At 40.3% G+C, this 26,686-nt stretch overlaps 2 pseudogenes; both read left to right on the forward strand.

Annotated features, from left to right (window-relative positions):
• The first annotated feature begins 2,137 nt into the window (after positions 1-2,137).
• LOC123590955 lies at positions 2,138-3,673 on the forward strand (annotated as a pseudogene).
• Positions 3,674-23,096: 19,423 nt separating this feature from the next.
• On the forward strand, positions 23,097-24,042 carry LOC123591342 (annotated as a pseudogene).
• The last annotated feature ends 2,644 nt before the right edge of the window (positions 24,043-26,686 follow it).

Consider the following 26,686-nt stretch of genomic DNA (forward strand, 5'->3'; position numbering starts at 1 on the left):
TCTCTCTCTCTCTGCCCTTTCCCTGGTCATGCTCTCTCTCAAAATAAATAAACGTTTTTAAAAATTAAAAATCAAACTACTCTACAACCCAGCAATTGCACCACTAGATATTTATCCAAAGGATACAAAAATGCCGATTCAAAGGGGCACATGCACCCCAATGTTTATAGCAGCATTATCAACAATAACCAAATTATGGAAAGAGCCCAAATGTCCATCGACTGATGAATGGATAAAGATGTGATGTATGTATGTATGTATATATATATACATACACACACACACACATACATACAATGGAATACTACTCGGTGATGAAAAATAATGAAATCTTGCCATTTGCAACAACGTGGATAGAACCAGAGTATATTATGCCAAGCAAAGTAAGTCAGAGAAAGACACATATGATTTCACTCCTATGTGGAATTTGAGAAACACAACAGATGAACACAGGAGAAGGGAAGGAAAAATAAGATAGAAAGAGGAAGCAAACCATAAGAGACTCTTAAATACAGAGAACAAATTGAGGGTTGTTGGAGGGGAGGTGGGTAGGGGGATGGGTTAAATGGGTGATGGGCATTAAGGCAGGCACTTGTTGAGATGAGAACTTGGGTGTCATATAGAAGAGATAAATCACTGAGTTCTGCTCCTAAATCCAAGACTACACAGTACGTTAACTAACCTGAATTAAAAAAATAAATAAACAGCAAAACGGGCACATTATGGTGATACAGAGGTGTTAATTACAGGAAGTAGCTACCCTCCTTAGGGCTAGGGGAAAAAGATGAAGTTGGATTGCCAGCCACTAGAAGCCTGCAAGAGATTCTCTGTGAGCTGGGACTCGCTTCCCTGAAGAGGCGTGCTGCCTGTCCGTGCTGCTGTCTCAGGAGTTCAGAGGAGGGAGCCTGTGGAGCTGAGAAGGGGAACTTTCTTGCTGAGAGGGCATAAGGAGACCAGTTCTGGGAGTGCCAAGAAAAAGCTGGAAAGTGGAAGCCCAGCTATTGCTGGGCTGCTAACAGAAACAGCAAGCAGTCTCCCGTTAGTGCCGGAATTTAAGAGAAGTCTTGTCAAATACGCTTTCCAGAACCCGCACTGCACACAATGGTGGGTCTGAAGATGAGAGTTGCCTAATAACTACTATGAACCTCCAGCAGGATAAACGCAAAAGAAACCACACCTCAGCACTGCATAATAAACTACCGAAAACCCAAGACAAAGAAAATTCTCAAAACAGACGGAGACCAAGGACAAATACCTTTAAACAGCACCACCTTTAGGCCCAGGCAACTGTGGCCCGGGGCCTGGACTTAGGGGTTCCTGTTTGGCTTCCTTCCCACCCGTCACCCTCCACAGGGTGAGGGTCCCGCAGAGTCCCGCAGCCAGCACACTGTGGAACTCAGGCTCCAAACAGAACTCTGGGCCCTCAGAATCCCCTGCCCGCACAGCCTCAGGTCCACCTCCAGCGCTCACAGCCCTCTTTGCACCGCAGGGCGCGCCCCAGGCCTGAGCGCCCAGAGCTCTACGGTGCGGGCTGAATTCCTTAAGCATGCATATCCCCCACCTCCATTCAGGGACGACCCAAGGGTGGGGAAAGAAAGGCACCTGGGTTAATGGCCTCCATTTTTTTGGTCAGGGCGGGCCTGCCTCGCAAAGGACCATCAAGTGCAGCCGACTCCTCCCAGTCAGGCGGTGGGCGGTGCGAGGGAAGGAGACTGCTGGGAAGGCGGGAAGTTTAAAAGGCCACTCCCCCAACCCCGCCCCTCGGCCTCCAAGAGCTCATGCCGCCCTACCAAGAAACGCGGCAGCTGCGCGGGCCTGCGCAGCCATCCGGCCACGTGACAGCATGGAGGCAGCGGGCTGTGAGGACAGCCCCTACCTCTTCAAGGTGGTGAAAAGCCTCTACGACCGTGAGGCCGGCATCCCGGAGGACGGGCTGGCGGCACACATCCAGAACCAGGGGAGTGAGGAGAAGAAGCTGCACCCCGGGCGCGTGGCATCCTGCGAATCGTGAAGCCCTGCAACCGTGTGCTCAGCCTGCCGGTCCCCATCCCGAAAGACAACGGCTCCCCAGAGGTCATCTGGGGCTATGGGGCCAGCACAGCCGGCACTGCACGCTCCCGTTACAACCAAATGTGAATCTAGGGAAAATAAAAGTTTTGGCTTCCCTTATGACCTCTAAATGTGCTGTGGTTGATGTGCCATTTGGAGATGCTAACGCTGGTGTTAAGATTAATCCCCAAAACTACACCAGTAAGGAAGTGGGGAAAGATTACAAGGGGGTTCACCGTGGAACTAACAAAACAGGGCTTTATTGGTCCTGGAATTGATGTGCTTTCCTCAGACATAGGCAATGTGAGTGAGAGATGTCCTAAATTGCTGACACCTATGCCAGCATCATAGGGCTTGCATAGCGCATGCAAATTAACGCACATGCCTGCTATCCTGGTAAATCCATCAGTTGGGGTCTCATCCGCCGACATCTCCGCTACTGGCCAGTGTTTTACATGGGATTGAAAACTTCCTCAGTGAAGCTTTTTTCATGAGCATTTTTGGAATGACACCAGGGTTTGGAAAGAAAACATTTCTTATTTAGGGCTTTGGCAATTTTGCACTCTATAGTTACATTATTTTGCTAAATGTGTTGGTGTTGGTGAATCTAATGGGAGAATATGGAATTCAGATGGCATTGACCAAAAGGAACTAGAAGACTTGAAATTGCAACATGAGTCGAGCACCTGGGTGGGCTCAGTCAGTTAAGCGTGGGACTCTTGGTTTCTGCTCAGGACATGATCTCGCGGTTTGTGAGATCAAGCCTCACGTCAGGCTCTGTTCTGGCAGTGCTGGCAGTGTGGAGCCTGCTTGGGATTCTTTCTCCCTCTCTCTCTGTCCCTCCCTACTCACTCTCTCTCAAAATAAATAAACTTAATTTTTTTAAAAAATAAAGTTGCAACGTGAATCAATTCTGGGTTTCTCCAAGGCAAAGCCATAGGAAGGAGGTATCTTGCCAGCAAACTGGCATACTTATTCCTACTGCCAATGAAAAGCAGGTAACCAAGTCCAGTAAACCCAGAATGAAAGCCAAGGTCATTGCTGATGCTTCCAATGAACCAACAACTCCAGAAGCTTATAAGATTTTTCTGAAGAGGAACATTACAGTCATTCCTGATTTATACTTGAATGTTGAAGGAGTGACAGTGTCTTACTTTGAGTGACTAAAGAATATAAATCATGGAGAACCTGGATGGCTCAGTTGGTTCACCCATCTGACTCTTGATTTCAGCTCAGGTCGTGATCCCAGGCTTGTGAAACTGAGTCCCTCACCAGGCTCCATGCTGAATACGGAGTAAGCTTGTGTGTGTGTGTGTGTGTGTGTGTAGTCAGCTATGGCTCTTTGACCTTAAATATGAAAGAGATTCTAGCTACTGCTTTCTCATGTCTATTCAAGATAGTTTAGAAAGAAAATGTAGAAAGCACCATCAAACTTTTCCTATTATATCCACAGCAGGGTTCCAAAACAGAGTATCTGAGAAAAGACATTGTACATTCTGGTTTACCTTACACTGGGGAGTTTTCTGTCAGGCAAATCATGTACGCAGCTGCAAAGTATAACCTGGGATTGAACCTGAAAACAACTGCCTATCTCAGCACCATTGAGAAAGTCCTGAGGGTGTAGCTGGTTTGACCTTCAAATAAATGGAACATAGCTGACTACTTCACTATCCTCTTTAACTGTAACTTCTGCAAACCTATCACATGTTTACATATAACCACAAAAAGATTTTTCTCTTAAGGACATCATTCTTAATAAGTCAGTCCAAATCACAACAAGAAGCTAAGAGATGATAGAAGATACATGTAAATTGTGTGGAAGGGAAATACGGAGAAGTGAGCAAATTGCTTCATGAGATAGAAGAATGGAAAAGAGCAATATTCTAAAATAAATCTATTCTTTTAAAAATGTTATTTTAGGGGCGCCTGGGTGGCGCAGTCGGTTAAGCGTCCGACTTCAGCCAGGTCACGATCTTGCGGTCCGTGAGTTCGAGCACCGCGTCGGGCTCTGGGCTGATGGCTCAGAGCCTGGAGCCTGTTTCCGATTCTGTGTCTCCCTCTCTCTCTGCCCCTCCCCCGTTCATGCTCTGTCTCTCTCTGTCCCAAAAATAAATAAACGTTGAAAAAAAAATGTTATTTTAGGGGCGCCTGGGTGGCTCAGTCGGTTGAGCATCCAGCTTCGGCTCAGGTCATGATCTCGCGGTCTGTGAGTTCGAGCCTCACGTCGGGCTCTGTGCTGACAGCTCAGACCCTGGAGCCTGCTTCAGATTCTGTGTCTCCCTCTCTCTCTGCCCCTCCCCCGTTCATGCTCTGTCTCTCTCTGTCTCAAAAATAAAATAAATGTTAAAAAATGTAATTTTAAACAGAGATGTGTAATTAAGTTAATGCATTATATATTATAAGTAGGAAAAAAAATAAGTCAGCCCAAATCAGCCCTTTAAAAAGGAAGAAATTAAGGGTGAGAGATCACAGACACATTGATGAGTGTGAAAGTAGAAATTGCCTGTGCCAGAGGGCCACTTGGGATAATTTGCCTTTAAATCAAAAGCCTTTTCATCTAGCTATATGCTCCCAGCTCACAGTTTGTTCCCAACATGTTAATTACCTTTTGTTTCAGCTGAGCAATCAGTTGTTTGCCTAAATTTACTCTGGCCAAGTCTGAGATGGAACATGCTATAATTTCGATGCATTTAAAAAGTGGGTGTGTGGCATTTTCAGAAGGTAGTATTGTCCTAAAATTAGTTATTATTATTTCACATCAGCAAAATAGCTCGATTTTATAGGTTACAAACAAAAATAAAAGCTGTTTCTTCTATGCATTTTATTCTCTTAGGAAGACACAAGTACATGCTGCTGTAATAAAATTGCCTTTAATCATTTAACAAGCCTAACTTTGACTCAAACAGTAAGTGCTTACAAACATAAATTTAAAAATCTAGTATTTTATGATATAAAACAGCATTACTTATAGCTCATCAGTTCTGTATTGTCCAGCAAAAATAAAAAGCCAGATGGAGAATTATTATCTTCAAAACTACAGATGAGGGAGGCTATTTTTATTGTGGCTATCTCAATTTGCTAAATATAATTATGACATGTAGTCCAAATAATGCAGTGACCTGCTTACCATGTTAATTTTTTCATTTCTTTAGGGATCCATTGCTGAGTAATTGAACAATAATTCAAGTGGAGTAACCCAGAAAAAATCTACTTGGTCTCCCTGTCTGGAATCTGGCTAACAATTTAAGCATTACTTGATTTTGTGTCTCTTTTCTTTTAGGAGGCTTCATATGCACACAAGCTTAATTAACAAAGTGGGACTTAAAACATTGGATTGAGTGTTTTGTTTGGGACTTTTTTGGCCAGGACCTTTTGAACAGTGTATACCAATGAAATACTAGACATTATGTATGTAATGAATGAGCCCTTTTTTAAAAACAATAAAACTCTCAGAAATTTCTAATTGTTTTGTAACTTCATGACTTAACCTGGTAATAAAAACAGTTATTAAAAGTCTGCCTTTTAAAAATAATTGAAAGGGAAATATTTTCAGACAAATGACAGCTAAAGACAGCACCAGTATACATTTACAACAGAAATACTGAAAGGATTTCCTTTTATAGAGGCAATATGTTCCTAAATGGAAACATTGAAATAGAGGAGTGGATTAAGACCTACTGAAAGTTTGAACATGTGAGTAAGTTTGCATGACTATTGAACTGTATAGCAACAATAATGTCTTGAGGATTATACACATACATACATATATGTACATGTACTCACACACATATAATCAAAATACATTTCAATAACAGCACAAAAAGTTGGAGATGGGTAAAACATGTTAAAACCGTGCAATGATCCTTATATTGTCCAAGAAGTGGTAAAAGTACTAATTTATAGGATACATTTGGTAACATCCAGGGTAACAACTAAAACAAGAGTAAAAGATTGCCTCCTACTAGAAAGGAAATAATGGAGTGATAAAATAAAGGGGGGGGGGGAATCCAAAAGAAGGCAAGAAAGGAGAGAAAAAGTAATATAGAGCAGGTGTGACAGTGGTGAGGTAGGAAGTTAAATTCAATTACATGAGTAATTATGATAAATGTAAATGGACTAAATTCTCTGACTAAAAGAGTTTATCAACTAAATGCTACCTAAAAGAGTTGCACATTAACTATCAGGTACAGAAAGTTGAGAATAAAAGGGTGGAAGATGCTGCATCTTATAAATGATTAAAAAAAAAAAAAAGCTTATAAGGCAGCAATAGGAACCTCGTCAAAATCTCTCCTTTATCCATTCCCAGAGAGAGATGTGAGAGCTGGGGAGGTAAATCATCATAAGATTATTATAGGGTGGCACTTATAATCGATTCTACTTTGGATGCATGAGGCAAGATCAATATTCAACCAAGACGTGCCTTAGGAATAAATACAGTCTAATTCAAAAGAATAGTAGATAGATTATTTTGAGAAGCTACATCCCCTTTACCTTAAACATGCAAATGTAGTCCAGGGCCTGGGACGTTGGAGCTGATAACAACAACAACAACAACAAAAAACTTTCCAATGTGCAGAAATCTCTTTAAAAGGGTTCTACATTTACCACTCTTCATTATCTTATGAGGCATATATTCACCCAATTGAGCTAGGAATCTCTTTATGATCTTACCATGTCTTTAACAAAAATATTTAAATTTCCCATTCTAGTTGTTCAGTTAAGTCACTACTCCATAAGTGTTAAGTGTTCTTTTGACCCATTTTTGTGTAAGAGTCATATTCAAATGTGTTCCTTAATCCAATGAGGTGTAGGTTATGGCTCCAAATTGGCATAAAATGCCTATTTCCAGGACCTTAATGGTGTTTTAGCTGCTATTTCTGTTAAAGAGTAAGAAATAGTTATTTTTGTTAAAAATCCTTTTGAATTCTTCAGAAATATTAGCAGTGACCTTGTGTCATTCACCTGTCAGCTTTGAGTCAGTCTTGTTATTGGGGATTTTCCCAAGGCCAATTTCAGATAGTTTATCTGTTGTTAACATTCAGTAAATTATATTTGTAACTTCCACATTAGTGACTCTGCTAGATGACAGTGGAATATGTTTTTGTAAACTCATTGTTGTATGACTTGGACATGACCATGCCTCATTTCATGTATCCAAGTGATTACCTGCAGTCGGTGGACCAAGGCATCATCTTGGCATTCCAATTCTCCTCTGAAAGAAAAATTGGGTTCTTTTGGTGAGCATCAATATGATCTACTTTAATTTTCTTTCTGAAATTCCACAGGCCTTCCACAGTTGTGTTCTTCACAGATGGTACTCTTTATTGTTCATCCATTAAACATTTATTAGCTATACCCTTGGGCCGTTGGCTATGGACGAAGAGCTTGTGATACCCACACTTTTTTATATAACATTTTATGTCAGGAATGTGATCTAGAGCAATATTCAGTTCTTTTTATATTGCTCTATGCACTGCTTTCAGTTCATCCCATTATGCAGAATTACCTTTACCTTTTTCTTTCTTCTTTAAATTTATTTTAATTCTAGAATAGTTAATATACACTGTTACATTAGTTTCAGGGGTGCAATACAGTGATTCAACAATTCTATACACTATTCAGTGCTTATCATGATAAGTGTACTCTTTAATTTCCATCATCTATTTCACCCACCTCCCACGAACCTTCCTTTTGGTAACCACCTGTTTGTTCTCTATAGTTAAAAGCCCGTTTCTAGCTTTGTCTCTCTTTTTTTTCCTTTGCTCATTTGTTTTGTTTCTTAAATTCCACATATGAGTGAAATCATATGGTATTTGTTTCCCTGACTTATTTCACTTAGCATTATACTCTCTAGCTCACATCCATGTTGCTGCAAATGGAAAGATTTCATTCTTTTTAATGGCTGAATAATATTCCATTATATATATATATATATACACATATGTGTGTGTATATATATATATATATATACACATATGTGTGTGTAACCACATCTTCTTTATCCATTCATCTATCGATGGATACTTGGGCTGCTTCATGGTTTGGTTATGGTAAATAATGCTGCATTAAACATAGGGGTTCATGTATCCCTTTGAATTAGTGTTTTTGTATTTTGGGGGTAAATACCCAGTAGTGTGATTACTGGATCATAGGGAATGCCTACTTTCACCACTTATATTCAGCATAGCATGGGAAGTCCTAGCCACAGAAATGAGACAACAAAAAGAAATAAAAGGCATCCAAATTGGTAAAGAAGAAGTAAAACTTTCACTATTTGCAGATGATATGATACTATATGCAGAAAACCCCGAAGACTCCACCAAAAAAAACTACTAGAACTGGTAAATGAATTCAGTAAAGTCTCAGGATACAAAATCAATGTACAGAAATCTGTTGCATTTCGGGGGCGCCTGGGTGGCTCAGTCGGTTGAGCATCCGACTTCAGCTCAGGGCATGATCTCGCGTTCTGTGAGTTCGAGCCCCGCATCGGGCTCTGTGCTGACAGCTCAGAGCCTGGAGCCTGTTTCAGATTCTGTGTCTCCCTCTCTCTGCCCCTCCCCTGTTCATGCTCTGTCTCTCCCTGTCTCAAAAATAAATAAAACGTTAAAAAAAAAAAAAAAAAAGAAAAGAAATCTGTTGCATTTCTATACAATAATAATGAAGCAGCAGAAAGAGAAATTAAAACAACCTCATTTACAAGTGCACCAAAAATAACAAAATACCTAGGAATAGAATTAACCAAAGAGGTCCTTTGACCTGTATTCTGAAAACTGTAAAACACTGATGAAAGAAAGTGAAGACAACACAAAGAAATGGAAAGACATTCTATGCTCATGTACTGAGCAAACAAATATTGTTAAAATGTACCTTTGCCGGGGCGCCTGGGTGGCGCAGTCAGTTAAGTGTCCGACTTCAGCCAGGTCAGGATCTCGCGGTCCGTGAGTTCGAGCCCTGCGTCGGGCTCTGGGCTGATGGCTCAGAGCCTGGAGCCTGCTTCCGATTCTGTGTCTCCCTCTCTCTCTGCCCCTCCCCCGTTCATGCTCTGTCTCTCTCTGTCCCAAAAAAATAAATAAACGTTGAAAAAAAAATTTAAAAAAAAATGTACCTTTGCCTTTTTCAACTAGGGAAATAGCTGGGCTAATAGCAATTCAGCAGCTGGGCAAAGAGCAGCAGACTTCCATAAGAAGTCTTTTTCAGTATAGGAGCTCCCACTGGTGGAGCAAGCAGCCTATTACACGTCAGTGGGAAGAGTCATACAATTCAGACCACTCACAAACAGGAGAGGATGTTCTATCATTGATCCTAGAGGCAGAGAAAGGCTACCTGCTCGTGAATATGATGCACTTACTCCATTTCAACATATTTGTAAGTATAACGTTTACATTTTCCAAGGAACTGTGTTGTACATCCCTTTCTTTATTTGAATGTCTTTCTCAAATCACTCATATCAAAATATACATCTTGGTAAGTTTGTCCTTCAGCCATATGACCTGTTGCCACCAGAGCTTAAGAGCACACTAATACTTATATCTCAAATGGTTTATACTAAGTTACAGCATAATCTTCTAATTCAAAATACCAGTACCTGCCATTTAGCGTCGGAATTAGACTTCTAATAACTGCAGTCTCTGAGTTTTAGTGGTATACACGTATAAAACCCTTGGTCTGTTAGGATTAGATAGTCCCAGAGGTGCCCTTTACATATCCTCAAAGACTTCCTTTGTTCCAGCTCGTTTGAAGTTAGTCTTTTTTTTTCCCCTAGTCACTCTATATTACAGAGGACAGGATACTCAAACTCAGTATACGTGTCCACCAGAATATGTATAGCTCCACAAGACTTCGTATCTTTTTCTCATTAGTGGGACCCAGAAGGGACAGTAATTTGTTCTTTACTATTTGTGAAATGTCCCTAAAGGCCTCAACCTGGGATATTCCTGGATATTTGCCTGATTGGCCTTGACCCTAAATCAGCCATCCTTGACTACTTCTGCACATTATAATTTACAAATGCCCTTGGCTTCCTCTTCCAAAGAGGAAATTATCATATTATCAGTGTAATGAATCAACTTATTTTGAAACTGATCGTATTTAAATCTCATCCTATCAGGTTGTGATAGTATGCTGCAGCATTCAGTTACCCTTACAGGAGGACAGTAATTGCACAATGGAGTCCATTTCACATGAAGATGAACTGTATACTTGACTGGCTTTCCAAAATGAGATACAAAAGCCAAGTCACTTTTAGCTAACCAGTCGCCTTTAACCTGCTGAATGCTTGAAATGTTGTCCTCATGTCTGGCATAGCAAAGGCTATCGATGGAAGTGCTTTTAAAATGTGGTAGTCAGCAGTCAGCTGTGCAGTGTTTTTTATAAGCCATATAGGAATACTATAGAAAGAATTAGAAGAGATACCCTTCTACAGTTTTCTTAGTAAGGGCTGAGGTTCACTATCCTCTAGTACTCAAGTACTGCTTAATAATTACTATAGAAGAGAGTACAGGCAATGCTTATGTCCCAGTTAGCATGTAATTAAAACCAGGCAAAGGGTGAATTTGCCCAGCATTTGGCTACAAGCTGGTAATGGCAATGCCCTCTATTCATGCATTACCTGTCTTCTGTATATATATTTGTGACAATGTGATACCATCACTGAGAATCTCTCACTTTCTCGATTATCTACACTTTTACTCAATCTTGGTAACTTCTGCCACAGAATCAGCATACTACCCCAAGGTTTACTTTTATCCCCTTAATGTTGCTTTCTGATTTCCCTAAAAGTATAATAGACATCATGTACCAGAATCACTAGGGAAAATAATATGTTTTCAGTATTTGAAAGCATAGAGGTTATGATGGTCCTACAGTAGGGGTGATCATGGACAAATCTAAAAGATAAGATCCAAAGGTTAGAAATGAAGTTCTCCATGCCTATATCCAGACCTGCCAGGAACAGTTTTCTTCAACAACCATACGATTTAAAATATATATATACTTTTGCTTAGTAAAGAATCCTGGGTGAAGGCACCATATCAATTATCACAGCCTGATTTAACTTATCTTACTCCCTCCCTGGTCCAACCATCAGCGTCTACTTCCACTTATATTTCCCCAATATAAATTAGCAAAATCTTACTTCGACTATAAGCCCTCTTCTTTCATTTTGCACTTTGTAATTTTCCCACTCCCCAAACTGAGACCATTCTGGGATTTGAGTACATTAATACATTTAGAAGCAATAAGGGGTTTTGAAGTTGAGTCACAAGGAGAATTGATACCTTCTTGCAAGCTGTAGCAGTTAATGGTTTTAGTGAAATTACAGAATCCTCTCTGGTTAGTTGAAGCAGAAATGAAATCTATTAGCATTCAGTAGCTGGTACTTAACTGCAAAAATCAGGTTAAGGTGATTAAGCTTCCAAAACAATTTCGAGGACTAATCAGCAATTCTATCCTCACCAGAAAGCAGTCATCAACACTGCCATCCCCAGAATTTTGCCTCTCCTGCCACGACCTGTTTAGTTTTCTCTTGCTGTAAAAAAATATTACTACAGGGACACCTGTGTGGCTCAGTCGGTTGAATGTCGAACTCGGTTTTGGCTCAGGTCATGATCTCACAGTTCATGGGTTCGAGCCCCGTGTCAGGCTCTATGCTGACAGTGCAGAGTGGGCTTGGGATTCTTTCTCTCTCCCTCTCTCTCTGCCCCTCCCCTAGTCTCTCTCTCTATCTCTCTCTCAAAATAAATAAATAAACGTTTTAAAAAACATATTACCACAAACTCAGCTGCTTAACACAATACATTTATTGTATCATAATTACGCTATCGCAGTTTCTATGGGTCAAGAGTTGCAACTGAGCTAGTCCTCCACTGCACTTGTAATGTTGGCCAGGCTGCCTTCTCACCTGGAGATTCTACTGGATGAAAGTCCTCTTCCAAGCTCAGTCAAATTTTGGGGGAGAACTCATTTCCTTGCAACTTCACAACTGAGGGCCTCAGCTTCTTACTCGCTAGTAGCTGCCCTCAGCTCTCGGAGGCCACCTGTATGTCCCTGCCACACGGCCCTCTATAGGCAGTCACAACATGACACTTTACTTCCTGAATGCCAGCAGGAGAGCATCTCTCTGCACAAAAGGGTCAAGTCCCTTTTTTAATGGCTGATTAAGTCAGGTCCTCCCAGTATAACCCTCCTTTTGACCAATTCAAAATCAAGTGACTTAGGATCTTAATTACCTCTGCAAAATCCCTTCACTTCGCTTTATAACATTACCTAATCAAGGAAGTGGCATCCCTTACCTTCACCATATTCCAGAAGTCACACATTCTGTCCCCACTCAAGGGAAATGTGTGGATTTACCCTAAAAGTGCCCTGAGAGTAAGAGCTGTACATGACCATTCTCAAGAAACTCTGGGCTTCCAGAAGAACCGCTACAATCTTTGTGGGAACATTAAACAGGGACTCCTGTGGGCAGTTACCACTCCCACAAGTTCACCATTGGCAAGTAGGGATTGGCCTAGATTTTAGACCACCACTCCAACCCAACCTTTATTCAATGCACAAACTGCGTACTGAACCAAAGGCACAGGCTAGGCCAATACCCTGCACGTAGTGGGTGAACATCTGATGGATGAATGTCTTCTAGAATGTCAAATCACCCAGTCTCATCATCTCATTAAACAAAGTCTACCAAAGGGCACACGGTATAATCCTGCCCTGTCCTTTCTCTCTGAAAACACCTTCTATTTTAACTTTTTTTCCAAAGTTTTATTTATTTATTTTGAGAGACTGTGTGCACACACAAGCAGGGGAGGGGCAGAGAGGGAGAGAGAGGGAATCGCAAGCAGGCTCCACACTGCTAACACATGGTGCCAGAACCCACAAATTGCAAGACCGTGACCTGAGCCAAAACTAAGAGCCCGACACTCCGCTAAGCCACCCAGGCACCCCAGGACACCTCCTTGCTACTACCATCCTTTTGCCCCACTATCCTGCACTCTTCCCAGTGAATCCTTTGGTCATCAATTTCATTTTCTTTTTTTTTTTATTGAGGTATACTCACATAACATTATATTAATTTCAGATGTACAACATAATGATTCAGTGTTTGTATATACTGCAAAATGATCATTATCGTAAGTCCAATTAACATCCGTCACCACACAAAATTTTTTTTCTCGTGATAAGAACTTTTAAGATCCATTCTCCTGGCTACTTTCAAATATGCAGTACAGTATTATTAACTGTAGTCACCAGGCTGTACGGTACATCCCTATGATTTGTTCACGTATTGTACCTTTTGACCCCCTTCACCCATTTTGCCCATCCCCCATCCCTAGCCTCAGGCAACCACCAATCTATTCTCTTTTTTGTTCATTTTGTTGCTGTTATTCTTGTTTCATTTGTCTTTTTGTGTACTTTTTTGGATTCCATATATAAGTGAGATGTTACAATATTTATCTTTTCATTTTTGACTTATTTCATTTAGCATAATGCCCTCATTTCATCCATGTTGTCTCAATGGCAATATTTTATTCTTGCTTATGTCCTATATCTTTTAACATCCTTCATCAGATTTTTCTGGGTCAGTTCATAGTGGTTTGGAAAATGTGGCAAATATGAAAAGTGGTTTGCCTATTTGATCATCAGAGAAGCAATATGCAGGATTTCTTTTGTGTGTTTTTTTCAAGTTTTTATTTAAATTCCAGTTAGTTAACGTACAGCGTAATATTAATTTCAGGTATATAATTTAGTAACTCATCACTTACATATAACACCCAGTGCTCATCACAACAAGTACCTTCCTTAATGCCCATCACCCATTTAGCCCATCCTCCCACCCACCTCCCCTCCAGCAACCCTCAGTTTGTTCTCTATAGTTAAAAGTCTATTGGGCGGTGCCTGGGTGACTCAGTCGGTTGAGCATACAGCTTTAGCTCAAGTCATGATCTCACGGTTCGTGGGTTCGAGCCCCACGTTCAGCTCTGTGCTGACAGCTTGGAGCCTGGAGCCTGCTTCGGATTCTATATCTCCCTCTCTCTCTGCCCTTCCCTCACTTATACTCTGTCTCTCTCTCTCTCTCTCTCTCTCAAAAATGAATAAACATTAAAAAAATCTTTTCTTCTTAAAAAAAGTCTGTTGGGGTGCCTGGGTAGCTCAGGCAGTTAAGTGTCCAACTATTGATTTCAACTCAGGTCATTATCTCATGGTCCGTGAGTTTAAGCCCTACATCAGGCTCCTCACTGGCAGTGCAGGGCCTGGGTGGGATTCTTTCTCTACCACTTTCTCTGCCCCTCCTCCCCATCTCTCTCTTTCTCAAAATAAATAAACTTTATAAAAAAAGGATTTGTTTCCTGTTTCGCCTCTCTCTCTTTTTTCCCCCTAGGTTTGTCTGCCTTGTTTTTTAAATTTCACATATGAATGAAATTATATGATATTTGTCTTTTTCTGACTGACTTATTTCACTTAGCATAATACTAACTTCATCCACATAGTTGCAAATGGCAAGATTTCATTCTTTTTTGTGGCTGATGTTCCATTGTGTGTGTGTATGTGTGTGTGTACCACATCTTTGTCCATTCATCAGGACAATGGACAAAGGGGATCTTTCCATAATTTGGCTATTTTTGATAATGCTTCTATAAACATCAGGGTGCATGTTTGAATCAGTATTTTTGTATCCTTTTGGGTAAATACCTAGTAGCACAGCTGCTGGATCATAGTTCTATTTTTAACTTTTTGATGAACTCCATATTTTCCAGAGTAGCTGCACCATTTCATTCCCATCAACAGTGCAAAAGGATTCCCCTTTCTCCCCACATTCTTTCCAACACCTGTTGTTTCCTGTTAATTTTAGCCATTCTGACAGGTGTGAGGTGATATCTCACTGTAGTTTTGATTTGTATTTCCCTGGTAATGAGTGATGTTGAGCATCTTTTCATCTATCTCCTAGCCATCTGGATGTCTTCTTTGGAAAATGTCTATTCATATCTTCTGCCCATTTTTTAACTGGATTATTTGTTTGGATTTTGAGTTTGATAAATTCTTCATAGATTTTGGATACTAACCCTTTATGTTATTTGCAAATATCTTCTCCCATTCCATAGGCTGCCTTTTAGCTTTGTTGATTGTTTCCTTCACTGTGCAGAAGCTTTTTATTTTGATGAACTCCCAATAGTTTATTTTTGCTTTTGTTTCCCTGCCTCAGAAGACATATCTAATAAAAAGCTGCTACGGCCAATGTCAAAGAGGTACTGCCTGTGTTCTCTAGAATTTTTATGGTTTCAGGTCTCACATTTAGATCTTTAGGTCTTTAATCCATTATGAATTTGGTTTTGTGTATGGTGTAAGAAAGTGGTCCAGTTTCATTCTTTTGCATGTAGCTGTCCAGTTTTCCCAATACCATTTGTTGAGGAGATTGTCTTTTTTTCAGTACACAGTTTTGACCCTAAAACATTTCACATTGTTTGCACCTCCCCCAGTAAAAAATCCAATCCATATTTTCTGTCACTTGGGCCCATCCACTCTTTTCAAAGTTCTTTATGAGCACTGACTTCTCAATATCATTGACCCATTTTACTTTTCATGCCATAGTCCATAGGTGTTTATGGAGCCAATGGGAACATCCAATTTCTCTTCAGATTCACTGACTCTTGTTTCTGTTTCTTAGCTGATATCAGGTTGTTTTGTTGCCATGTTTCCTATGGGCTCCAAGTATACGAGTGCACAGGGGAGTGTAGATGAGAGCTGCCCTGACCCCAGCCCCACTCCTTTTCTCATAGGAGGACACTACTCGCTGCCTAATAGACAAGCCAGCTGAAGGCCACAAGTATGATTTTTTTATTATAGTTCACTTTTTTATTTCTGTCGGTCTCATTTTGTTTCATAAAATGTCCTGTATCTCTTTCCATATTTGAAATATCCTGAAATTGATTTTTATAAAATAAGAATTATTGGTTATTTACATTCCTAAATAACTCATCAGTCCAGACCAGTGAAAGGAGGAATTTAAGGCCCAGTGACCTAGCTCCTGTCAGGATTTGGTTGCTGCAATTGCCCATTTACTACACTCACTAAACATGGAAGCAAAAGGTCCTCAGGGAACCCACCTAGCTTCCAGATATTCATCTTCATGCTCCCATTATGTAGAAGCATCTCTGGATACTCATGATAAAGAACCCTCATAAGTTTAAGAACTTCCTATTTGTCATGAGAAGCCCAAAATGACCAGGCAGTAGTTGTATCATTAGGTTTGGTGGAAATGTCACACCATTAGCTGATGGGAGCATTCTCCCTAGCTTATCCCAAAGTCCTCCAATCTTTAATTCCCCAGAGTTTAAAGTGTCAGATATGGAAAGCACAAGTTTCCCAAACATGTCACTAGGAATGGTGATGAGAAGATCTAACTCAACTTTATCCCTATGGTTACTGAGGCCCTGGTATTCTGGCTAATGTGGACAGAGCATCATATAATGGCCATTGCTTCATTGTATAGTCTGCTCCATGGAAGATGTTCACTGAGGGTGCGATAATCAAGCTGGCATATCACCCATTTACACCATTTTTACATTCTGTCAGACCAGAAGCTTCCATGTGAGTGGTATAGTGTAGGAACAAGGGACACCATGGTCATGTGGCCATTGTCTCAGCTCTTTGCCCTAAAGTGGGTCCTTTGATACAAGGTAACAATATGCAGGATCCCTAAGTTTATAAATTAGGTATTCTATCAGTCCTTAGATAGGAGGCACTGTGGGAAGGGAAGGTTAACTAATATCTAGAATAAGTGCTAATACAAGTGGGAGGAAATTAGAGGCTTCTCCAGACTAAAAAATGTCTGATGTAATTAACTTACTGCCAAGAGGCTGGTTAATCTCTGAAAGATGGTTCTACATCAAGGCTTTGGTATTGCACTCTGCTTTTTACAACTTGGACACTAAGCTGCAACAACAGCTATGTCAATCTTGGTGAGAGGGAGTCTATGCCATTGGACCAAAGCATAACTCCATCACTGTATTATAGCTATACTTTTGGCCCATTGTACAAGTACTGAGGTGATCAAGGACAAAAGTTGGCAGGCCCCCACTTGTTGACCCTTCCTGTCCTTCCTGGGCCTTCTTGGTTTATGAGAAACCAAGATCCACACATTTTATGAACACTTACACATTCATCCACTTTCCTTCTCCCAAGACTTCTTTGTCCCGCCTTTCAATATTCCTCTTTCTTGGCCACTGACCATTCAGCTAAGCTATTTTCCACTACCCAAGAGTTCATGTGTAACCCTATTTTGGATCAATTCTGTCTCCATACAAAGTTGATGTCTAAAGTGCACCACCCGAAGTTCTGTCCATTGGGAGACTTTCTCCTCATTACCTCTTGGAGCCACCCCTGAGTAGAAATGTGGCATATATATATCATCAAGCTTTTCCAGCTTGTACTAATTAATTTAGCAAACTCAATCACAAACTAAACCTGGGTTTTGTCTTTCTCCATCAACTGGTCATGGGGAAATTTCTATGAGGCCATAGGTGTGAACTACATTTAGGTGAAACATTGGTGCAATAACGGTGGGTGTCATGAGGCTACCTGCCTATGAGGACTTGATGGTGTTTTATGTCCCAGGTATCAGGGTTTGGCTCAGACCCTGTGCATAATATCCCTCAAAAGATCTAAGTATTTTTATTTTCTCAGTGTACAGTTAGTCTGATAAATTAACAGTTTGGAAAAAGAATTTGAGTAACAGTTTTGAAAATACTATATGTGACTGTAGGACTTTCCTCAAGGACACTTGGCTTCCCCTTAATGAGATGGACTCTGGTCTTAAAACTAGTTCACGTCTGGAAACTTGACACGGAACCATGAGTTTTCATGGTGGCAGCTAACATCAGCATTCTGCTCACTATTCCCGATCATGTTTGGGGGCCATTATTAGTAAAGGAATAATGGCTCATTGGCTGCCTATCTCCCCACTATGCACATTGTGATCAGTTATGCATCAGTACAGATGTTTGCAGGCCAAAACACCTTGGTTGCCAATATGGCCTTGGTGCACATCACAGTAATTGTATTCACCTTACACTTGACTATTAAAGACAGTCATCTGGCCTCTGCTATTCCATAATCTTATTTCCTTTGGCAATAAGTACCCCAATTCCATGGCAGCATCTCCAACCATCAAACCTTGCCTACCTAGGACAGACTCCCCTGAGGTTCTGAGTGATTCCATTGCTCTTTTCAGTAATGAATTCCTCAGAACTTTAGCAAAGGGAGGGCCTCATGAAGAACACAGTCAGATGATGGATACTCCAGCCATAAATAGTAAAACTAAACATGCACAAGTCTTTTTTCTTTCCTTAGTAGGTGTGAGGCAGTTCTGGCAACTTCAGCTAATTTACTCTATTGTGTGGTTGCTTCCATTGCACCCTTTCAGGGACCTAAAATTTTAAATTATGTGATAGTGCTACCATTTAAATAAGTCACCCTTCTCCCACAAATACCTTTAGGATATATGTGTTCCACAAATTCCTGCTAGTATATATTAACTGTATCTTGCTGCCCTTTCAATGAATAAGCTATTTCTTCCTACAGAGATGCCAAATTTTCCTACAGTCCTGAGGTCTAACCTATGTTATTGGTCTAGAAGCAATGAGGGGAAGTTAGGGCAGACCCTGAAGAGGACACACATCATCTTGTGATGTGCTTCAGGCAAGGCTTTTTCATCCAAGCAGTGTGAGAGTGATGGACTTTAATAAAGAGGACTGGGAGAGACCATCACTTCTGAAATCCTGAAGATTTAAGACAATATGTATTCAGGGTTCTCTGTCCACCCAAATATTCACATTCCTGACTGCAGGGTTTAGTCCCTTCCTTATCAAGGCCTTTACTTTAGCACAGGAAACCTTCTAGAGCAGCATATTTAGATTTCTTAATGGCTCAGCTACCTTAAGATCAAATCTTGAACTTTGTTTTCATACAGTCTCCCCTTCTGCAATGGGAAATAAGGGTTTTTTCAATGCTTCCATATAATATTTTTGGATTTGCAGCGTACCCTAAGTTGATAGCTGACTGATTTGAAAATATCATTTTCTATTTCAGGGCTTCTAGCTCAAGTGACAAATGCTTGGTTCTCCACAATCTTTATAATTATCATTATCCACATATTTTTGAATTGCTGCAGCTACAGCCAATACTTTCACTTCCATATGTACATCATTCAAATCAAAAGAGTCATAGTAATTGGATGTTAAAGGGGTTATCCCCATAGTACTTACCCCTACGAAAAGTCCCTGCTGCCCCTTACCTGGCAAGGGATGTATTACCAAAATCCCACTGTTCTCTAGAACTTCATCTGGTACCATCTTCTTTTGCATTCTCCCAGAAGCATTTAATGAGACACGGATTTGGGTACTGGTAGAGTATTTTAGAGAGGATTCAAAGTAAGGAAATGGGAGGCATGAGACAAGAAAGAAAAACCAATAAAGGATGTGTTAATGATTTTGTAATGGGAAACTAGAACTCAATCTCACTGGGGACCCTCAGAAAAACCGTGTGATACATAACTCAGGAACTTTCCTCCTGGGGCATTTACCCACTGATTTCCATTTCCTATTGTTTAAGTTTGATCCTGATGGCCATTAACTCCATGAACTTCTGGGTTGAGTATGCGTGCTTGGAGCAAGATCCTATTATTCTAGAGATTATCCTCTTTTGTAGAAGTGAATTGATGCAGGTACTTGATCTGGGAATCTATCACTATGCAGATGAACTCAAGTGGGTCCCAGAAAATGTGGCTGGGATATAAAAAAAATTTTATAAAAAAATTTTTATAAATTTATAAAAACTAATGTAAATAAAATAATTTTAGTATCCACATACGTTTCCTGCAGGAAGACAATGTTCTAAAATGGACTTGTAATCTAACTTCCTTACAATTCTATTGCTTATGTTTATTTAATAAATTGACAGGGGGGATGAAAATCACTATTAAGCATTCTAGTTTGAATGATAACATTATAGTATATCATAAATAAGTGGGCATTATGATTTATCATAATATATTGACTCAATACATGATACATTCAATAAGTAATTGCTTGCTTAAATGAAATCTTAATCACTAAGCATGAAAATTGTTATATAGCCATCACGTGGCTAAAGTATATATGGATTCATATACATGGGTTAATCACACCAGAAAAAGTTGACTGAGCAGTTTGGACAAATGACTAGTTATGAGATTTCTTTCCTTTATTATAATTTTTTACTCATTTTATCTTCAACTCACAGGTACGCAGCAGATTTACCTGGGTGAAATTGCTTTAGAGTGTCAAGTGAAAAATATTTGTTTTTTACAAGGAAGACAGTTAAAAAAAACCATTGCCTTTTCTGTCCCCTGTGAACTTCCCTATCAAAGAGTTCACATCTGACAGTTTTGGTCTTTGCTTCAACCTAGAAGTTCCAAATGCCACACTTAAGGGAACCCCATTGGTACTCTTTACTATAAAACCTTCAAGTTCTGACTACAGGGAATAATTGGCATTGCATCAACCATTCTCTGGGCTACTGTTGCCTGGTAGTCAATCCTCAAGGTACCTAAACTAAGCAGCTTTGAGGATTACTTGGACCAAAGTATTCTATATATGGCTGAGACAAAGTTTTTGGAAAACAGAGGAACAAATGAAGAGGTGGCAGGGTGACTGTGTTTCAGATTCGAAAGAAAAAAACTCCCTGTAGCTATTTCACTCTAATAGTGAAGAATATGGAAAAAAATATTATCAGTAGAATTTTATAACCTCAGTCATAAAACCAGGTATAAAAAAAGTGCCTTCTCCCAATCATTTTCCATTCTTAAAAGTTGAATCAAACACAAGCCCTATAGCCACATCAGGGAGTAGACCGTCTGTTGAAGAAGATGTACAGGTAACATGCATTTGGGTATTGGAAATGGAACAGGGATGTGTTGATGGCTGATCAGTTGAAAAGTAAGCACTCAAAGTTAACCTTGGTCAGGTTTTGAACTTATTGGGAACAGGGCAACAAAGGAATGGCAGGAAGAGGAAATACACTCAGCCACTGTATAAGTCCTACGAGTGACCCAAAGATCCAATTCTAACACATCTGACCAATGCTAGAACTGATGGATAACATCCAATGTTCAAACAGGCAGAGTATTTTTATAAACCAAACCTGAGTGTTTGGGCATGTCAAGGTACAGTGAAAGGTGTTGGTACTAGAGTATTGGGAAGTGTCTCAGGATGAATGTCAAAGGATAAATCTAAATATGTGCATGACTGAATGCTCTATTCCCCTCTTTAAGAAGCCTTCTTAAAATGGACAGAGGAGGGGCGCCTGGGTGCCTCTGTCGGTTAAGTGTCCAACTTCAGCTCAGGTCACGATCTTGCGGTCTGCTAGTTCAAGCCCCGTGTCGGGCTCTGGGCTGATGGCTCAGAGCCTGGAGCCTGTTTCCGATTCTGTGTCTCCCTCTCTCTCTGCCCCTCCCCCGTTCATGCTGTGTCTCTCTCTGTCTCAAAAATAAAAATAAAAATGTTTAAAAAAAATTTTTAATGGACAGAGGAAAGTTATTTAGGAAGAATCTCTTCTTGTGGTAATTCCAGAATAATTTAGAAGTCCTGCCAAGCTCTCAGAGTTCTAGGATCATGGGCTCCTGAAATTCTGTCCCTACTTTACCTCTTTTCTGCCTTGTCTGAGTGAGTGATCTATGCCATGGACACTGGCAAGGTACTCCTTTATATGACCTCTTCCTTATTTGCCTGGAGGTCTGGCCGTTCATGGAGCACACAACCATCCCAGAAAGTGATTTCTTTCTGGGGCCACAAGTTCACCTTCTCTCTCCTTTGGCATCTCTCAAGTCTGGCTGCTTTTTTGTTCTGAGTAACATTTACCTCAGTAACTTTAAGGTCTTTAACCCTTGAACATTTCAATGTGATTCCAAATCCCAAATTCTTTCAGGTGGGAGATGGAAAAAGGAGAGTATCTATCTTTAGTGATTTCAAAATAACTTTATTATACTCCTTTCAGTAAGGAACAGGAGCAGTAGTGGCAAAAATAACTTTAACTCTGATAGGGGATAATTCTGCATGAGGATATTATTTGTTTTAGGCCACAATTGTAATCTCAAATAACGATGACAGTACATTAAGAAATAGTGTACAGGTTTTTAAAATGCACTTAACATATGTTATCACATTTAATTCTCCTAACAACTCTAACAGAGGTATATTGTTATCCTAATTTTCAGCAAGGAAACAGAAGACAAGGACAGTTATGTAACATGCACAATGTGGAGCTGGGATTTGATTTTAGTCTGACACAGGACCCTACATCCTTAGTCACTGCACTATTATCTACCTATATTCTAAACTCTTAACTATTAAGAAATGCCCACGTTTTACTAAATATGCCTTTCTACTTCTCAATCCTGATCTTCCAGTTAAATGTCCTTCCTTTCCATGACTTCCTAGAGAAATCATACTTATCCTTAAATTTTTCTTCCTTTACCTTAAATTAGATGACATTAATGACTTCTCTCTTAATCAGACTTAAAGTTCCCATTTCAGTTACTCATATTCTGATTTAATTGCTTGTCTTTATTTTGTATTCTTCTTTCAACTATGACATTTTTTTAAATGTTTATTTATTTTTGAGAGAGACAGAGACAGAATGTGAGTGGGTTAGGGCAGAGAGAGAGGGAGGCACAGAATCCGAAGCAGGCTTCAGGCTCCAAGCTGTCAGCACGAGCCTGACGCGGGGCTTGAACTCACAAGCTGTGAGATCATGACCTGAGCCGAAGTTGGATGCTCAACTAACTGAGCCACCCAGGCGCCCCTCAACTATGACATTTTAAAATGTAGGCATCAAATCTTATTCTTTATGTTCCATGTGACTGACACAAAACTTGGCCCATGATGGAAGTTAAGACATATTTTCTGAATGTTTATGATATTACAAGAGAATCAAAGCAATATGAAAATTGGTTGGAGGAAAATAGAAACTTCATTGCCATGCTTTTCATAATCATATTTAGGGGCCATCCTTTTTAAATGGCCTTGGGGAACCACACCACCGTCACAGAGTTTATCCTGCTTGAACTATCTGCTGACCCCCACATTCAGACTCTGCTCTTTGTGCTTTTCTTGGTGATTTATCTCCTGACCCTAATAGGGAATCTGACAATGATGCTGGTGACCAAGGCTGATTCTTACCTCCACAGCCTCATGTACTTCTTCCAAAGTTTCCTCTCTTTCTTAGACCTCTGTTTCCCTTGTCACTGGGCCCAAGATGTTGGAAAACCTCCTTTCTAAGAAGAAAACCATCTCCTTTCTAAGAAGAAAACCATCTCAGAAGAGGGCTGCCTGGCTCAAGCCTTCTTTGTATCTATCGTGGCAGGGACTGAAGTCTGCCTACTCTCAGAGATGGCTTATGACCACTATGCTGCCATCTGCCACCCACTGCTCAATGGCCAGGTGATGAGTAAACAGTGGTATTTGCAGCTAGTGTAGGGTTCATGGAACCTGGGCATTCTGGACACACTCATTAATGTCCCTTTGGCAATGAAAATGGACTTCTGTGATAACCATACCAGCCCACACTACAGCTGTGAGCTGCCCTCTCTCTTCCTTCTCTCTTACTCAGATGTTTCTACAAACCTCTTTGTCATATTCTGCTCTTTCCTCCCATATGGCCTTGTAACTTCCCTGTCAATCTTCATCTCTTATGCCCACATTATCTCCACCATCCTGAGCATCACCTCCACCGCTGGCAGAAGCAAGCTTTTTCCACCTGCTCCTCCACCTTACCACAACGATCTTGTTCTATGGCTCAGGTCTTCTTCATTATTTCATTCCAACTTCAGAATCCACCCCCCACTCTGGATCTGATCTCTGCAGTATGGTGTGATCACTCCCATGCTGAATCCTCTCATCTGCAGACCAAAAAAATAAGGAGGTGAAGGATGCTCTGCAGAGAACACTGGGGAAGTATTTATAATGTTTCCAGTGGCAGAATAAAGAGAGAGGTTTATGGGTAATTATAATAAAAATATGTGGCAAAACATCAAGTGAGTTGACATTAAGGGGTACTTCCTGACAGTTCATGATGTCCAGTTTGGCAAAATTAATCAGAAAGGATTAAGGAAAAAACAAAGACCTATTATATGGTGGACCATTTAGGTCAGTCCTACTTGAAAGCAAAAAAAAAAAAAAAATTGATTAAATATTCATGTAACACTATAAAATTTTGCTTAGAACATGTTCATCGATATTTCTCATTTATTTTCATATATATTAAGATGAGTGATGTAAATTAACTATCATCATTTGTAGTGGAGTTTGAAAGCCATGGTTTTCCTAAATGGAAAACTGCCTGCATCTTTGAATGAGAACAGTCATAACAAGTTCACAGGGCCACTGGGTAATGAATTCTGGTTAAAGTTGCAGGAAGAGAAATGAGTGAGTTACCATAATGGGGCTGAAGACTTCCCAAATATTTGTTTTTATAGAAAGCTTAAGGTGGGAATAGGCCTGTGGAAAATTGCCCTCCTAGAGTAACTTTGCAAACCTGCTAACCATTTCCTGGGTTTAAGTAGTGCCCACAGCCTCAGGGAAAGAGACAGTGACAGGAAAAATGGAAGTACCGGAGCAATGCAATCCTATTTCCAAAACAAGCAGACAGAGGTTAAGTTCTGAGTAGATTTGCAAATTGGACATATTTGGTGGCTTCTACCTTTCCTTTGCAGATCCTTACTTTCCTTGATGCCTGCTCACATGTAAGTGCTCAGAGCAACATTTTTGCTCCCGGCAGGAATCTTGCATTCCCTTAGGTGCCCACCTAACCAATGACAATTCACTGAAGATGAATTTTCCTAAATGTCCTTTATCCTAATGATACATTTCTATAGTAACAATTCATTTAGATTCTATCATCAAAATATTTCCAAATTTCTTATGAGAGAGAAATATTTGAGCCCCTTTAGTATTTCGGGATGTTTTTCTCTTGGCTTTGGAGAATTTGAGCGATTATTAGTCCATTGATTCAAAGGAATTTCATATTTAAATCATAATTGTAAATGCTTATCAGTAGGCCATTCTTAACAGAAGATTCATCACGTATATAATTTTAAAAATTGTTGCTCTGTTTTGTGCTACTTTTATTCATATTCACATGAATTATGCTACAAGAAATAGTAGATCAATTTAACACCTGCTTAAATTTTTTTAGTGTTTTATTTTTGAGAGAGAGAGTGTGTGAGAGGGGGAGGCATAGAGAGGGAGGGAAACAGAATCCAAAGCAGGCTCCAGGCTCCAAGCTGTGAGCACAGAGCCCCACGCGGGGCTTGAACTCACAAACCATGAGATCATGACCTGAGCTGAAGTTGGACACTCACCTGACTGAGCCACCCAGGTGTCCTGACACCTGCTTAATATTCACTTGTGGAGGGGCGCCTGGGTGGCTCAGTCAGTTAAGCGGCCGACTTCGGCTCAGGTCATGATCTCGCGGTCCGTGGGTTCAAGCCCCGCCTCGGGCTCTGTGCTGACAGTCAGAGCCTGGAGCCTGTTTCAGATTCTATGTTTCCCTCTTTCTCTGACCCTCCCTGTTCGTGCTGTCTCTCTCTCTCTGTCTCAAAAATAAATAAATGTTAAAAAAAATATATTCACTTGTGGATACTGAGGTATTGTTCTATGGACAGCAAAGGTGACAGTCTATAATGGATACTATAAAGCATTTACTGTTCCTTTTCAGTTAATTTCAATGTGAACCAATATTTTCTGATTTGAAAGAAACTGAATTCCTTAAGTTATCAAAAGTTTTCATACGGAGAAATGATAGGTCAGTCTTCTCTTCTTTCATGAATTCCTACATTTATACATAATTTCCTTGGTGCTTTCTTTATGTGATTTCTAGGAAAGGAGTCTACCCATCTCTCACCTGCAAGAAGAGGAAGAAATGATTGTCCATCAAACATATTATAATCCCCTACAGATTGTAATATGAGACAAAGACCTCAAGATTCCCTCATCCTCTCTAAAACACCAGAATTTCATTTATGTATTGTTCAACGTGCGTTGGAGTAGTAGCAGCAGATGTATTCTATTGGTGAAGACTTGCAGTGATGGTGGGGGGTTTGGAGCTGCTGGCCAAGCAAGAATTCTTGAAGATGGCTTTGGTGCAAAAAGGTGATTTTATTAAAGCATGGGGACAGGACCCGTGGGCAGAAAGAGCTTCATGGGGGTTGTGATGGGTAACTCATTATATACCATCAGGTTGGGAATGGGTTAGGGATAGAGTAAGTCTCTAAGGAATTTTGGAAGCAAGGTTTCCAGGACCTTGAGCGGCTAGTTGCGTTAAGAAAATGCCATTTATTACCGTTTAGTAAAACCTTCATCATGAGACCCTTCAGATATATATCAGGTGGCCATAAACTTGGAGTATGATTGCCAGCATATATCTTGGGAGAGTTGAGATAATGGAAATTTTTATATGTTAAAGTAGACTTACAGGATCCTGAGGGGTCAGGATAATGGTAAGCCAAGATTCCCTTTTGCTCCTAGCAAAGTGTCCTCATGGAAGCAGCTGAACTTCTAGAGGAAGGTCACTCTGCCTGTTTCAAGGACTTGTCAATGGCCTGTAAGCA

Source organism: Leopardus geoffroyi, chromosome B4, assembly GCF_018350155.1.
Source record: "Leopardus geoffroyi isolate Oge1 chromosome B4, O.geoffroyi_Oge1_pat1.0, whole genome shotgun sequence".
Classification (NCBI taxonomy): domain Eukaryota; kingdom Metazoa; phylum Chordata; class Mammalia; order Carnivora; family Felidae; genus Leopardus; species Leopardus geoffroyi.